This window comes from Bombina bombina, chromosome 1 (genome assembly GCF_027579735.1).
Source record: "Bombina bombina isolate aBomBom1 chromosome 1, aBomBom1.pri, whole genome shotgun sequence".
Taxonomy (NCBI): Eukaryota; Metazoa; Chordata; class Amphibia; order Anura; family Bombinatoridae; genus Bombina; species Bombina bombina.
Window position 1 is genome coordinate 12,483,088 of NC_069499.1, and position 16,278 is coordinate 12,499,365.

A 16,278-nucleotide genomic window follows, 5' to 3' on the forward strand; every position below is an offset into this window, starting at 1 on the left:
CACGATAAAACCATTGAATACTTGGTAGGTGTGGAGGAGCTGAATACTGATGGGCACATTTGCTAGTTAAGGGAGTTTGGAGAGAGAAGGATCCTTGCACTGTGAGAGCTGGAAGTTTCTTGCGGTATATTTAAAGGGACATTATACACTCATTTTTTCTTTGCATAAATGTTTTGTAGATGATCTATTTATATAGCCCATAAAGTTTTTTTTTTTAAATAAATGTATAGTTTTGCTTATTTTTAAATAACATTGCTCTGATTTTCTAACTCCTAACCAAGCCCCAAAGTTTTATTTGAATACCGTCAGCTACCTTCTCCAGCTTGCTCCTGTTTGTGTAAAGGGTCTTTTCATATGCAAAAGAAGGGGGAGGGGGGAGTGTCTTATTTCCCACTTGCAGTGGGCTTTCCGGCTACCTTTTCAACAGAGCTAAACTGAAAGCTTCTAAGTACGTTTTTAAACCATTTTATACTGGATTTTTATATCCGTATCTGTGCATCTTATTCTTTATAGTAGTGTCTATTACATGCAGTTATATGAAAATGAGTGTATACTGTCCCTTTAATTGATGGAGGGCAGTTTGTGTGCGGAGCTGTAGCAGCGCCTGTGTGAGCTGGGAGTTTCTTGCGGTGTATTTAATGTGTTTAGGGCAGTTTGTGTGCGGAGCTGTAGCAGCGCCTGTGTGAGCTGGGAGTTTCTTGCGGTGTATTTGCTGTGTTTAGGGCAGTTTGTGTGTGGAGCTGTAGCAGCGCCTGTGTGAGCTGGGAGTTTCTTGCGGTGTATTTGCTGTGTTTAGGGCAGTTTGTGTGTTAGAGCTGTAGCAGCGCCTGTGTGAGCTGGGAGTTTCTTGCAGTGTATGCTGTGTTTAGGGCAGTTTGTGTGTTAGAGCTGTAGCAGCGCCTGTGTGAGCTGGGAGTTTCTTGCGGTGTATTTGCTGTGTTTAGGGCAGTTTGTGTGCAGAGCTGTAGCAGCGCCTGTGTGAGCTGGGAGTTTCTTGCGGTGTATGCTGTGTTTAGGGCAGTTTGTGTGCGGAGCTGTAGCAGCGCCTGTGTGAGCTGGGAGTTTCTTGCGGTGTATTTGCTGTGTTTAGGGCAGTTTGTGTGCAGAGCTGTAGCAGCGCCTGTGTGAGCTGGGAGTTTCTTGCGGTGTATTTGCTGTGTTTAGGGCAGTTTGTGTGTTAGAGCTGTAGCAGCGCCTGTGTGAGCTGGGAGTTTCTTGCGGTGTATTTGCTGTGTTTAGGGCAGTTTGTGTGCAGAGCTGTAGCAGCGCCTGTGTGAGCTGGGAGTTTCTTGCGGTGTATTTGCTGTGTTTAGGGCAGTTTGTGTGCCGGAGCTGTAGCAGCGCCTGTGTGAGCTGGGAGTTTCTTGCGGTGTATTTGCTGTGTTTAGGGCAGTTTGTGTGTTAGAGCTGTAGCAGCGCCTGTGTGAGCTGGGAGTTTCTTGCAGTGTATTTGCTGTGTTTAGGGCAGTTTGTGTGCGGAGCTGTAGCAGCGCCTGTGTGAGCTGGGAGTTTCTTGCAGTGTATTTGCTGTGTTTAGGGCAGTTTGTGTGCAGAGCTGTAGCAGCGCCTGTGTGAGCTGGGAGTTTCTTGCGGTGTATTTGCTGTGTTTAGGGCAGTTTGTGTGCGGAGCTGTAGCAGCGCCTGTGTGAGCTGGGAGTTTCTTGCGGTGTATTTGCTGTGTTTTCTTGCGGTGTATTTGCGGTGTATTTGCTGTAATTCTCTGAGGCGGGGCCTGACCCAACTCCAAATAAGCCTGATGAATCAAAAGCTTTAACCAAGATGCCAAGAAAATGGTGGCAGAAGCCTTCTGACCTTTCCTAGAACCAGAAAATAAAACAAATAGACTAGAAGTCTTTCTGAAATCTTTAGTAGCTTCAACATATGTCAAAGCTCTTACCACATCTAAAGAATGTAAGTATCTCTCTAAAGAATTCTTAGGATTAGGACACAAAAAAGGCACAAAAATTTCTCTACTAATGTTGTTAGAATTCACAATCTTAGGTAAAAATTTAAATGAAGCCCGCAAAACTGCCTTATCCTGATGAAAAATTAGAAAAGGAGATTCACAAGAAAGAGCAGATAATTCGGAAACTCTTCTAGCAGAAGAGATGGCCAAAAGGAACAACACTTTCCAAGAAAACATAATTTATGTAAGAACTTACCTGATAAATTCATTTCTTTCATATTAGTAAGAGTCCATGAGCTAGTGACGTATGGGATATACATTCCTACCAGGAGGGGCAAAGTTTCCCAAACCTCAAAATGCCTATAAATACACCCCTCACCACACCCACAATTCAGTTTAACGAATAGCCAAGAAGTGGGGTGATAAGAAAGGAGCGAAAGCATCAAAAATAAGGAATTGGAATAATTGTGCTTTATACAAAAAAATCATAACCACCACAAAAAGGGTGGGCCTCATGGACTCTTGCTAATATGAAAGAAATTAATTTATCAGGTAAGTTCTTACATAAATTATGTTTTTTTTCATGTAATTAGCAAGAGTCCATGAGCTAGTGACGTATGGGATAGCAGATACCCAAGATGTGGAACTTCCACGCAAGAGTCACTAGAGAGGGAGGGATAAAATAAAGACAGCCAATTCCGCTGAAAAAATAATCCACAACCCAAATCAAAAAGTTTTAATCTTATAATGAAAAAAACTGAAATTATAAGCAGAAGAATCAAACTGAAACAGCTGCCTAAAGAACTTTTCTACCAAAAACTGCTTCAGAAGAAGAGAAAACATCAAAATGGTAGAATTTAGTAAAAGTATGCAAAGAAGACCAAGTTGCTGCTTTGCAAATCTGATCAACAGAAGCTTCATTCCTAAAAGCCCAGGAAGTAGAAACTGACCTAGTAGAATGAGCCGTAATCCTTTGAGGCGGGGATTTACCCGACTCTACATAAGCATGATGAATCAAAGACTTTAACCAAGACGCCAAAGAAATGGCAGAAGCCTTCTGACCTTTCCTAGAACCAGAAAAGATAACAAATAGACTAGAAGTCTTTCTGAAATCTTTAGTAGCTTCAACATAATATTTCAAAGCTCTTACTACATCCAAAGAATGTAAAGATCTCTCCAGAGAATTCTTAGGATTAGGACACAATGAAGGGACAACAATTTCTCTACTAATGTTGTTAGAATTCACAACTTTAGGTAAAAAATTAAATATAGTCCGCAACACCGCCTTATCCTGATGAAAAATCAGAAAAGGAGATTCACAAGAAAGAGCAGATAACTCAAACTCTTCTAGCAGAAGAGATGGCCAAAAAGCCCTCAGAACCAAATTGAGACTCCAAGGAGGAGAGATTGACTTAATGACAGGCTTGATACGAACCAAAGCCTGTACAAAACAATGAATACCAGGATGATTAGCAATCTTTCTGTGAAAAAAACCCCGAAAGAGCAGAGATTTGTCCTTTCAAGGAACTTGCAGAAAAACCCTTATCCAAACCATCTTGAAGAAATTGTAAAATTCTAGGAATTCTAAAAGAATGCCAAGAGAATTTATGTGAAGAACACCAAGAAATGTAAGTCTTTCAGACTCGGTAATAGATCTTTCTAGACACAGATTTACGAGCCTGTAACATAGTATTAATCACTGAGTCAGAGAAACCTCTATGACTAAGTATTAAGCGTTCAATCTCCATACCTTCAAATTTAATGATTTGAGATCCTGATGGAAAAATGGGCCTTGAGACAGAAGGTCTGGCCTTAACGGAAGTGTCCAAGGTTAGCAACTTGCCATCCGAACGAGATCCGCATACCAAAACCTGTGTGGCCATGCTGGAGCCACCAGCAGTACAAACAAACGCTCCATTAGGATTTTGGAAATCACTCTTGGAAGAAGAACTCTTGGCTGAAAGATATAAGATATAAGCAGGTTGATAATTCCAAGGAAGTGACAATGCGTCCACCGCTTCCGCCTGAGGATCCCTGGATCTGGACAGATACCTGGGAAGTTTCTTGTTAAGATGAGAGGCCATCAGATCTATTTCTGGAAGCCCCCAGATTTGAACAATCTGAAGAAATAACTCTGGGTGAAGAGACCATTTGCCCGGATGTAACGTCTAGCGACTGAGATAATCCGCTTCCCAATTGTCTATACCTGGGATGTGAACCGCAGAAATTAGACAGGCGCTGGATTCCGTTCATACAAGTATCTGAGATACTTCTTTCATAGCCTGAGGACTGTGAGTCTCCCCTTGATCATTGACATATGCCACGGTTGTGACATTGTCTGTCTGAAAACAAATAAACGATTCTCTCTTCAGAAGAGGCCAGAACTGAAGAGCTCTGAAAATCGCACGGAGTTCCAAAATGTTGATTGGTAATCTCGCCTCCTGAGATTCCCAAACCCCCTGCGCTGTCAGAGATCCCCATACAGCTCCCCAACCTGAAAGACTCGCATCTGTTGAGATCACAGTCCAGGTTGGATGAACAAAAGAGGCCCCTTGAATTAAACGATGGTGATCCAACCACCAAGTAAGAGAAGATCGAACATTGGGATTTAAGGATATTAATTGTGATATCTTTGTATAATCCCTGCACCGTTAGTTCAGCATACAAAGCTGGAGAGGTCCCAAGTGAAAACGAGCAAAAGGGATCGCATCCGATGCAGCAGTCATGAGACCTAAAATTTCAATGCACAAAGCTACCGAAGGGAAAGATTGAGATTGAAGGTTTCGACAAGCTGAAACCAATTTCAGACGTCTCTTTTCTGTTAGAGACAAAGTCATGGACACTGAATCTATTTGGAAACCCAAAAAGGTTACCCTTGTCTGAGGAATCAAGGAACTCTTTGGTAACTTGATCCTCCAACCATGTCTTTGAAGAAACAACACAAGTTGATTTGTGTGAGATTCTGCAGAATGTAAAGACTGAGCAAGTACCAAGATATCGTCCAAATAAGGAAATACCGCAATACACTGCTCCCTGATTACAGAAAGAAGGGCACAGAGAACCTTCGAAAAGATCCTTGGAGCTATTGCTAGACCAAAAGGAAGAGCAACAAACTGGTAATGCTGAACAAAAGGCAGAATAGTTCTTATAGTCACCATCTTGAATGTTGGTATCCTTACATAACTATTCAATATTTTTAGATCCAGAACTGGTCTGAAAGAATTCTCTTTCTTTGGAACAATGAACAGATTTGAATAAAACCCCAGGCCCTGTTCCAGAACTGGAATTGGCACAATTACCCCAGCTGACTCCAGATCTGAAACATATTTCAGAAACGCTTGAGCCTTTACTGGATTTACTGGAATGCGTGAAAGAAAGAATTTTCTCACAGGCGGTCTTTTTTTGAAACCTATTCTGTACCCTTGTGAAACAATGTTCTGAATCCAAAGACTTTGAATCGAATTGATCCAAACATCTTTGAAAAATCGTAACCTGCCCCCTACCAGCTGTGCTGGAATGAGGGCCGCACCTTCATGCGGATTTGGGAGCTGGTTTTGACTTTCTAAAAGGCTTGGATTTATTCCAGACTGGAGAAGGTTTCCAAACGGAAACTGTTCCTTTAGAGGAAGAGTCAGGCTTTTGTTCCTTATTCTGACGAAAGGAACGAAAACGATTAGCAGCCCTATATTTACCTTTAGATTTTTATCCTGAGGTAAAAAGGCTCCCTTCCCCCCAGTAACAGTTGAAATTATTGAGTCTAACTGAGAACCAAATAATTTATTACCTTGGAAAGAAAGAGAAAGCAAAGTTGACTTAGAAGTCATATCTGCATTCCAAGACTTAAGCCATAAAGCTCTTCTGGCTAAATTAGCTAAAGACATATACCTGACATCAATTCTAATGATATCGAAAATGGCATCACAAATAAAGTTATTAGCATGTTGAAGGAGTTTAACAATGCTATAAGCATTATGGTCTGACACTTGTTGCGCTAAAGCCTCCAACCAGAAAGTTGAAGCTGCAGCGACATCAACCAAAAGAAATAGCAGGTCTAAGAAGATTACCTGAACATAAATAAGCCTTCCTTAGAAAGGATTCAAGCTTCCTATCTAAAGGATCTTTAAACAAAGTACTATCTGCCGTAGGAATAGTAGTACGTTTAGCAAGAGTAGAGATAGCCCCATCAACTTTGGGGATTTTCTCCCAAAACTCTAATCTATCAGATGGCAAAGGGTACAATTTCTTAAACCTTGGAGAAGGAGTAAATGAAGTACCCAGACTATTCCATTCCCTAGAAATTACTTCTGAAATAGCATCAGGAACTGGAAAAACTTCTGGAATAACTACATGAGGTTTAAAAACTGAATTTAAACGCTTATTAGTTTTAATATCAAGAGGACTAGACTCCTCCATATCTAATGCAATCAACACTTCTTTAAGTAAAGAACGAAAAAACTCCATCTTAAACAAATATGAAGATTTATCAGTGTCAATATCTGAGGTAGAATCTTCTGAACCAGATAGATCCTCATCAGAAATAGATAAGTCAGAATGATGGCGGTCATTTAAAAATTCATCTGAAATATGTGAAGTTTTAAAAGACCTCTTACGTTTACTAGAAGGAGGAATAACAGACAGAGCCTTCCGAATAGAATTAGAAACAAATTCTTTAACATTAACAGGAACATCCTGAACATTAGATGTTGAAGGAACAACAACAGGTTATGGATTATTACTAATAGAAATGCTATCTGCGTTTGATAGCTTATCATGACAACTAACATAAACTACAGCCGGAGGAACAGTTACCAAAAGTTTACAACAAATGCACTTAGCTTTGGTAGAACCGACATCAGGCACCGCTTTTCCAGAAGTAGATTCTGATCCAGGGTCAGGTAGTGAAATCTTGCAATATGTAAAAGAAAAAACAACATATAAAGCAAAATGATCAAATTCCTTAAATGGCAGTTTCAGGAATGGGAAAAAAATGCAAAATGAAACAAGCCTCTAGAAAACCAGAAGCAACTAAAAAGTGAGACTGAAATAATGTGAAAAAAACTGGCGCCAAGTATGACGCCCACATTTTTTTTACATACGTAAAAAATGACGCAATTATGTGAAAACTTCCGGCGCCAACTATGACGCCGGAAATGACGAAATTTTTGCGCCAAAAAAGTCTTGCGCCAAGAATGACGCAATAAATAGAAGCATTTTCTGCACCCAAGAGCCTAACAGCCCGCAATTTAGAAAAAAGTCAATTGAAAATTTTAAGGTAAGAAAAAATAAAATTTATATGCATTTTCCCCAAAAAATTAAACTGGCAGTCTGAAGAAGGAATACTGATTATCCTGAATCATGGCAAATATAAGTTTAAACACATATATTTAGAACTTTATATATAAAGTGCCCAACCATAGCTTTGAGTGTCATGAAAAGAAATAAGACTTACTTACCCTAAGACACTCATCTACATATAGTAGATAGCCAAACCAGTACTGAAACGAGAATCAGTAGAGGTAATGGTATATAAGAGTATATCGTCGATATGAAAAGGGAGGTAGGAGAAGAAATCTCTACGACCGATAACAGAGAACCTATGAAATAGATCCCCTAGAGGAAGACCATGGTATTCAAATAGGCAATACTCTCTTCACATCCCTCTGACATTCACTGCACTCTGAGAGGAAAACCGGGCTTCAGCCTGCTGCAAAGCGCATATCAACGTAGAATCTAGAACAAACTTACTTCACCACCTCCATGGGAGGCAAAGTTTGTAAAACTGAATTGTGGGTGTGGTGAGGGGTGTATTTATAGGCATTTTGAGGTTTGGGAAACTTTGCCCCTCCTGGTAGGAATGTATATCCCATACGTCACTAGCTCATGGACTCTTGCTAATTACATGAAAGAAAGCAGTTTAGTGTCCAAAGAATGCATAGGCTCAAACGGAGGAGCCTGTAAAGCCTTCAACACCAAATTAAGACTCCAAGGAGGAGAGATTGATTTAATGACAGGCTTGATACGGACCAAAGCCTGTACAAAACAGTGAATATCAGGAAGCTTAGCAATCTTTCTGTGAAATAAAACAGAAAGAGCAGAGATTTGTCCCTTCAAGGAACTTGCAGACAAACCCTTCTCCAAACCATCCTGAAGAAACTGTAAAATTCTAGGAATTCTAAAAGAATGCCAGGAGAATTTATGAGAAGAACACCATGAAATATAAATTTTCCAAACTCGATAATAAATCTTCCTAGAACAAGATTTACGAGCCTGTAACATAGTATTAATCACCGAGTCAGAGAAACCTCTATGACTAAGCACTAGGCGTTCAATTTCCATACCTTCAAATTTAATGATTTGAGATCCTGATGGAAAAACAGACCTTGAGACAGAAGGTCTGGTCTTAATGGAAGTGGCCAAGCTTGGGAACTGGACATCCGAACAAGATCCGCATACCAAAACCTGTGTGCAATGCTGGAGCCACCAGCAGTACAAATGAACGCTCCATTATGATTTTGGAAATAACTCTTGGAAGAAGAACTAGAGGCGGAAAGATATAAGCAGGTTGGTAACACCAAAGAACTGCTAATGCATCCACCGCCTCCGCCTGAGGATCCCTGGACAGGTACCTGGGAAGTTTCTTGTTTAGATGGGAAGCCATCAGATCTATTTCTGGAAGACCTCACTTCTGAACAATCTGAGAAAACACATCTGGATGGAGCCACCACTCCCCAGGATGTAAAGTCTGACGGCTGAGATAATCCGCTTCCCAATTGTCTATACCTGGGATATGAACCGCAGAAACTAGACAGGAGCTGGATTCCGCCCAAGCAAGTATCCAAGATACTTCTTTCATAGCTTAGGGACTGTGAGTCCCACCATGATGATTGACATATGCCACAGTTGTGATATTGTCTGTCTGAAAACAAATGAACGGTTCTCTCTTCAACAGAGGCCAAACCTGAATAGCCCTGAAAATAGCACAGAGTTCTCAAATATTGATTGGTAATCTCGCCTCTTGAGATTTCCAAACCCCTTGTGCTGTCAGAGATCCCCAGACAGCTCCCCAACCTGAAAGACTTGCATCTGTTGTGATCACAGTCCAGGTTGGACGAACAAAAGAGGACCCTTGAACTCTACGATGGTGATCTAACCACCAAGTCAGAGAGAGTTGAACATTGGGATTTAAGGATATTAATTGTGATATCTTTGTATAATCCCTGCAGCATTGGTTCAGCATACAAAGCTGGAGAGGTCTCATATAAAAACGAGAAAAGGGGATCGCGTCCGATGCTGCAGTCATGAGACCTAAAACTTCCATGCACATAGACAAGAGACGATTAAAATTGGTTTCAGCTTGTCGGAATCTTCAGTCTCAATCATTCCCTTCAGTAGCTGTTAGAGACAGAGTCATGTACACTGAATATACCTGGAAACCTAAAAATGTGACCCTTGTCTGAGGAATCAAATAACTTTTTGGTAAATTGATCCTCCAACCATGTCATTAAAGAAACAACACTAGTTGATTCGTGTGAGATTCTGCAGAATGTAAAGACTGAGCTAGTACCAAGATATCGTCCAAATAAGGAAACACTGCAATACCCCGTTTTCTGATTACAGAGAGTAGGGCACCGAGAACCTTTGAAAAGATTCTTGCAGCTGTCGCTAGGCCAAATGGAAGAGCAACAAATTGGTAATGCTTGTCTAGAAAAGAGAATCTCACAAACTGATAGTGTTCTGGATGAATCGGAATATGAAGATATGCATCCTGTAAGTCTATTGTTGACATATAATGCCCTTGATGAACAAAAGGCAAAATAGTCCTTATAGTCACCATTTTAAAAAGTTGGCACTCTTACATAACGATTCAAAATTGTCAGATTCAGAACTGGCCTGAATACATTTTCTTTCTTTGGGACAATGAATAGATTTGAATAAAACCCCAGACCCTGTTCCTGAAACGGAACTGGTAAGATTACCCCTGAAAGCTCCAGGTCTGAAACACAGTTCAGAAAAGCCTGAGCCTTTACTGGATTTGCTGGGATGCGTGAGAGAAAAAAATCTTCTCACAGGAGGTCTTAATCTGAATCCTATTTGGTACCCTTGAGAGACAATACTCTGAATCCATTGATTTTGGACAGAATCTGCCCAAATATTTTGGAAGAATCTTAATCTGCTCCCTACCAGCTGAGCTGGAATGAGGGCCGCACCTTCATGCAGATTTGGGCGCTGGCTTTGATTTCTTAAACGGTTTGGATTTACACCAATTTGAAGAAGATTTCCAATTGGAACCAGATTCTTTGGGGGAAGGATTAGGTTTCTGTTCCTTATTTTGTCGAAAAGAACGACAGTTGAAATAATCGAATCCAACTGAGAACCAAATAACTTATTACCTTGGAAAGAAAGAGATAGTAATCTAGACTTAGATACCATGTCAGCATTCCAATATTTGAGACACAAAGCTCTTCTAGCTAAAATAGCTAAAGACATAGATTTAACATAAATTTTGATGATATCAAAAATGGCATCACAGATAAAATGATTAGCATGTTGAAGCAAGCGAACAATGCTAGACAAATCAGGATCCATTTCCTGTTGCGCTAAGCTTTCCAACCAAAAAGTTGATGCAGCTGCAACATCAGCCATAGAAATGTCAGGCCTGAGAAGATATCCAGAATATAAATAAGCTTTCCTTAGATAAGATTCAAGTTTCCTATCTAAAGGGTCTTTAAAAGAAGTACTATCTTCCATAGGAATAGTAGTACATTTAGCAAGAGTAGAAATAGCCCCATCAACTTTGGGGATCTTTTTCCAAAACTCCAATCTAACTGCTGGCAAAGGATACGATTTTACAAACCTTGAAGAAGGAATAAAAGTACCAGGCCTATTCCATTCCTTAGAAATCATATCAGAAATAGCATCAGGAACTGGAAAAACCTCTGGAGTAACCACAGGTGGTTTATAAACAGAATTTAAACGTTTACTAGTTTTAATATCAAGAGGACTAGTTTCCTCAATATCCAATGTAATCAACACCTCTTAACAAGGAACGAATATACTCCATTTTAAATAAATAAGTAGATTTCTCAGTCTCAATATCTGAGGAAGGATCATCTAAATCAGATAAATCCTCATCAGAGGATGATAATTCAGTATGTTGTCGGTCATTTGAAATTTCATCAACTTAATGAGAAGTTTTAAAAGACCTTTTACGTTTATTAGAAGGCGGGATGGCAGACACTGCCTTCTGAATCGCATCAGCAATAAAATCTTTTAAATTCACAGGTATATCATGTACATTAGATGTTGAAGGAACAACAGGCATTGTACTATTACTGATGGACACATTCTCTGCATGTAAAAGCTTATCATGACAACTATTACATATCACAGATGAAGATATAATATCCACAAATTTACAACAACTTAGCTTTGGTAGAACTGTTATCAGGCAGCAGGGTTCCAACAGTGATTTCTGAGACAGGATCAGATTGAGACATCTTGCAAATGTAATAGAAAAACAACATATAAAGCAAAATTATCAATTTCCTTATATGGCAGTTTCAGGAATGGGAAAAAAAAGCAAACAGCATAGCCCTCTGACTTTGAAAAAAAAGGCAAGAGGCATATAAGAATGGGGCTTTAAATAATGAAATTGCTTGGTGCCAAGTATGACGCACAACGCAAACTGAAAACAACATCCGGAAATGACACACTCGTGTCATTGAAGACGCAACCTTCTGCAATGAACTCGGCGTCAACTAAGACGCCAGAAATTACGAATTTGCGTAATCGGACGTACCTTCGCGACAAATAAATTCTTGCGCCAAGAATGACGCAATAAACTTTGGCATTTTGCGCCCTCGTGAGCCTAATTTTGCCCGCAAAATTTAATGAAAAAGCAGTCAATTGAGAAAAGACTATACCCCAGGTAAGAATTTTTTTTTCCTAAATATGTTTTTTCCCCAAATATGAAACTGATAGTCTGCAAAAGGAAATATACATAAACCTGACTCATGGCAAATATAAGTACAATGCATATATTTAGAACTTAATATTAATGCATAAAGTGCCAAACCATAGCTGAGAGTGTCTTAAGTAATGAAAACATACTTACCGAAAGACACCCATCCACATATAGCAGATAGCCAAACCAGTACTGAAACAGTTATCAGTAGAGGTAATGGAATATGACAGTATATAGTCGATCTGAATAAGGGAGGTAGGAGATGAATCTCTATGACCGATAACAAAGAACCTATGAAATAGATCTCCCGCAAGGAAAACCATTGCATTCAATAGGTGATACTCCCTTCACATCCCTCTGACATTCACTGTACTCTGAGAGGAATCAGGCTTTAAAATGCTGAGAAGCGCATATCAACGTAGAATCTAAGCACACACTTACTTCACCACCTCCAGAGGAGGCAAAGTTTGTAAAACTGAATTGTGGGTGTGGTGAGGGGTGTATTTATAGGAATTTTGAGGTTTGGGAAACTTTGCCCCTCCTGGTAGGAATGTATATCCCATACGTCTCTAGCTCATGGACTCTTGCCAATTACATGAAAGAAAAGGGAATTAATCACATGGTGCACAATGCAGGACCGTCCCTGCTATGAGAAAGCGCCCCAAGCTTGTAAGCTGCATGGCTCTCAAAGTGAAACCTGTATATTCCATAACATCCTATGAGCCCATAACATCTCACACATAAAAGCAGCATAAAATCAAATAAACATATAAGATTATTCCCTCCTGTTCAATAATCCCCCTTGATTCTATACAGATAAAAGAAGTCACACTGTGATCCTGTCTTCTTGCGTTATCATACATGTATAAATATGAAACGATCTTACCAGAATCTACGCCGTGGAACAGGAACACGGCCCTTCAAGTGTGACAGATAGTAGCATCGCTTCTGACGTGGACTTGAGTGAAGAAAGCAGGCAGCGAAACTCGTCAACGCTGATTGCCAATGGAGCTATTAATATGAGTCGGGATGGTTTCGCAGAAAGACTCTCCCTGCATCTCTCGACTCTGACTTTCATCCATGCTCTCACTGAGAGGCTGACAGGATTACTTAAAACTCCAGTCCCATCTCGAAGAGTACTACCCTCCATAAGAGACTACTCCAAAATCTTCTAACACTTCTCTGCCATCCTACTGTGACGAAAGGCAAAGAATGACTGGGGTTATGAGGAAGTGGGGGAGGTGTTTAAGCCTTTGGCTGGGCTGTCTTTGCCTCCTCCTGGTGGCCAGGTTCAGTATTTACCACAAGTAAGGAATGCAGCTGTGGACTCTTCCAACATTAAGATGGAAAGCCCTTTTATGAAAAGGTTAAAGTTTGCTATCCAAAGGGTCTTTAAAAGAAGTGCTATCCTCCAGAAGAATATTCGTACATTTAGCCAAATAAAAATGGCACCATCCACCTTAGGAACAGTTTCCCAAAGCTTTTAATGAATTACCAGGTTTAGACCATTCTTCAGAAAAATAACCCCAGCCACAGCATCAGCCACTGGTAAAACCTCAGTAGAATCCTTAGCAGGTTTATAATAAGAATCTAAACGACTGGTAGACTAATCTTCAGTAACAGGAACTTCCTTAATTTCTAAAATAATAAAGTATTAATGTGATCAATATTAAACAAAAAGGAGGAAGACGCAGGCTCACAGGCCTCTGATCGTCAGGAAAAAAACTCACCCTCAGAAGCTTCATTAGTCTCATGAGACACAGGAATATTGCTACTAGTAGAAGGCATATCGTGTACTGACCATTTATGTTTACTTAAAGGCAGAATAACCGCCAACATTTTAAACACTGTAGCATTAATTAATACCTTAATGCCAGGAGCAATCTGAGCTGGACCTTCCTGTAATGAACAAACAGAAGGAGCAATAATAAATTTGGAAGCAAGTGCATTAGATTGGTCTGAATGCATCAAAACATTAAAATTATGGAAATTTCTTTCCCTTTTTAAAAAAATCAGATCTGGGAAGTTAGTGATATTTTAGATGGAGTTTAATTAACCAGTTGTAACGAAGATGCACTATAACTTACTTTTTAATATAGATATAAAATTCAAAATACCTCGCACTTCGTTGCCCACTTGAAAAGTATTTTTTTTTTGTGAGCTTAAGGTTTTAATTGTTGTCCAATCAGCGCTCTAGCTACAACAAAAGTGCCATATGGGGAGAGCGCTGATTGGACAACAATGAAATGCTCCCGGTATTAAAAAGCAAGTTAAAGCGCATCTTCTAATTAATTAAACTACATCTACAACATAACTAACATTCCAGAACTTATTTTAAAAAGGGGAGAGTTGACCATCACTATAAAGGGACATTAAACACTTTGAGATAGTAATATAAAATGATAAATCTTATATATATAAAAAAAATCTGCAATATACTTTCATTATTTATGTTGTGCCCTTTTCCTGTAACTCCATTCTGAAATTGTGAGCTTTTCAGTTCCTGTTAGAAATGGAAGTGCAGCACACTGTTATATTCCAAACAGCCACTGGCTGCACAATCTTATAACTGTCCCTAATTGGCCACAGCAGGGAAGGTAACCTAAGTTACAACATGGCAGCTCCCATTGTTTTATAGACACATTTTACACTTATTTTGTCAATATTTAAACACCTAATGAAACTTTAAAAAATACATCTACATGTTATTCTCAGACTAATCTTTTCTTTGAATGCAGCATTCTAGCTAGCATTTATTTAGTGTTTAATAACCCTTTAAGGCAGGACTCACTTAAAGGGACATTAAACCCCCCAAAAAATTCTTCAGATATACTTTGTTGAAGAAATAGCAATGAACATGGGTGAGCCAATCACACAAGACATCTATGTGCAGCTACCAATCAGCAGCTACTGAGCCTATCTAGATATGCTTTTCTGCAAATTATATCAAGAGAATGAAGCATATTAGATAATAGAAGTAAATTAGAAAGTTGTTTAAAATTGCATGTTCTTTCTAAATCATGAAAGAAAAAATATGGGTTTCATGCCCCTTTAAGTATAAAGTAAGGGAAACCTCAGCTTGCTTACAATAAACACACTTACCACAGGTAGAAAGGTGTTTGGAAATATCAGCTTCCAAGGAAAGATTAGAAGCAGATTCAGAATAATAATAACCCCAAAAAACAAAAGACCTCTAAGGGAATGAGTACACAAAACCCCCTCCTGGGATCACAACTGTAGCCAGAAGCACCTAAATGAATGATTTAAAAATAACAAATAAAAGTTCCAAAACAAGCATCCGCGAACACACACGGCCAGGAAAACAAAAAAGTTTTAAGTTTCTTTAACTAAATAAATTTCATGTTGAGAAAAAAACAACCCCCCCCCCCCCCACAAATTATGCTTACCTGATTTTATTTCCATCGTGTGGAGGAGAGTCCACAGCTTCATTCATTACTTTTGGGAAATAAGAACCTGGCCACCAGGAGGAGGCAGACACCCCAGCCAAAGGCTTAAATACCTCCCCCACTCCCTTCATCCCCCAATCATTCTGACGAGGGAACAAGGAACAGTAGGAGAAATATCAGGGTATAAATGGTGCCAGAAGATAAATTAAACTTAGGTCCACCCACCGGAGTTACGGACGGGAGCCGTGGAGTCTCCTCCCCACGATGGAAATAAAATTATCAGGTAAGCATATTTTATGTTTTCCATCTAAAGGGGAGGAGAGTCCACGACTTCATTCATTACTTTTGGGGGAAAAAAAGGCAGACCCTAATCTGAGGGCACCACAGCCTGTAAAACCTTTCTCCCAAAAACAGCTTCCGCAGAAGCAAAAAAGTAAAATTTGTAAAACTTTGTAAAACTTTATAAAAGTGTGTAAGGAGGACCAGGTAGCCGCCTTACAAATCTGCTCCATAGAGGCCTCATTCTTGAAGGCCCAAGACGAAGCCACAGCTCTAGTTGAATGAGCCCTGATCCTCTGAGGAGGCTTATGTCCCGCTGTCTCATAGGCCAAGCGAATCAAGCTCCTCAACCAAATTAGTAGAAGGGGCTCTCTGACCCTTGCGCTTCCCGGAATACACCACAAAAAGAGATGTAGACTATCTGAAATCCTTTGTAGCCTGAAGATAGAAGGCCCGAACCACATCCAGATTATGAAGTAACCTCTCCTTAGAAGAAGAAGGGTTAGGACACAAAGAAGGAACAATTATTTCCTGATTAATGTTACGGTTAGACACCACCTTGGGAAGAAACCCCAAACCGGTGCAAAGAACAGCCTTATCCGCATGAAAGACCAGGTAAGGAGGCTCAAATTGCAAGGCAGTCAGCTAAGATACTCTGCGTGCCGATGCAATGGCCAACAGAAAGAAAACCTCCCAAGACAGAATCTTAATGTCAATAGAAT

General features: G+C 39.8%; 1 protein-coding gene across 1 annotated transcript in view; it reads right to left on the reverse strand.

Moving 5' to 3' along the window:
- Positions 1-16,278, reverse strand: part of AREL1 (apoptosis resistant E3 ubiquitin protein ligase 1) — a 293,517-nt gene that overhangs the window by 855 nt on the left and 276,384 nt on the right. The gene's annotated exons all lie outside the window — the stretch shown is intronic.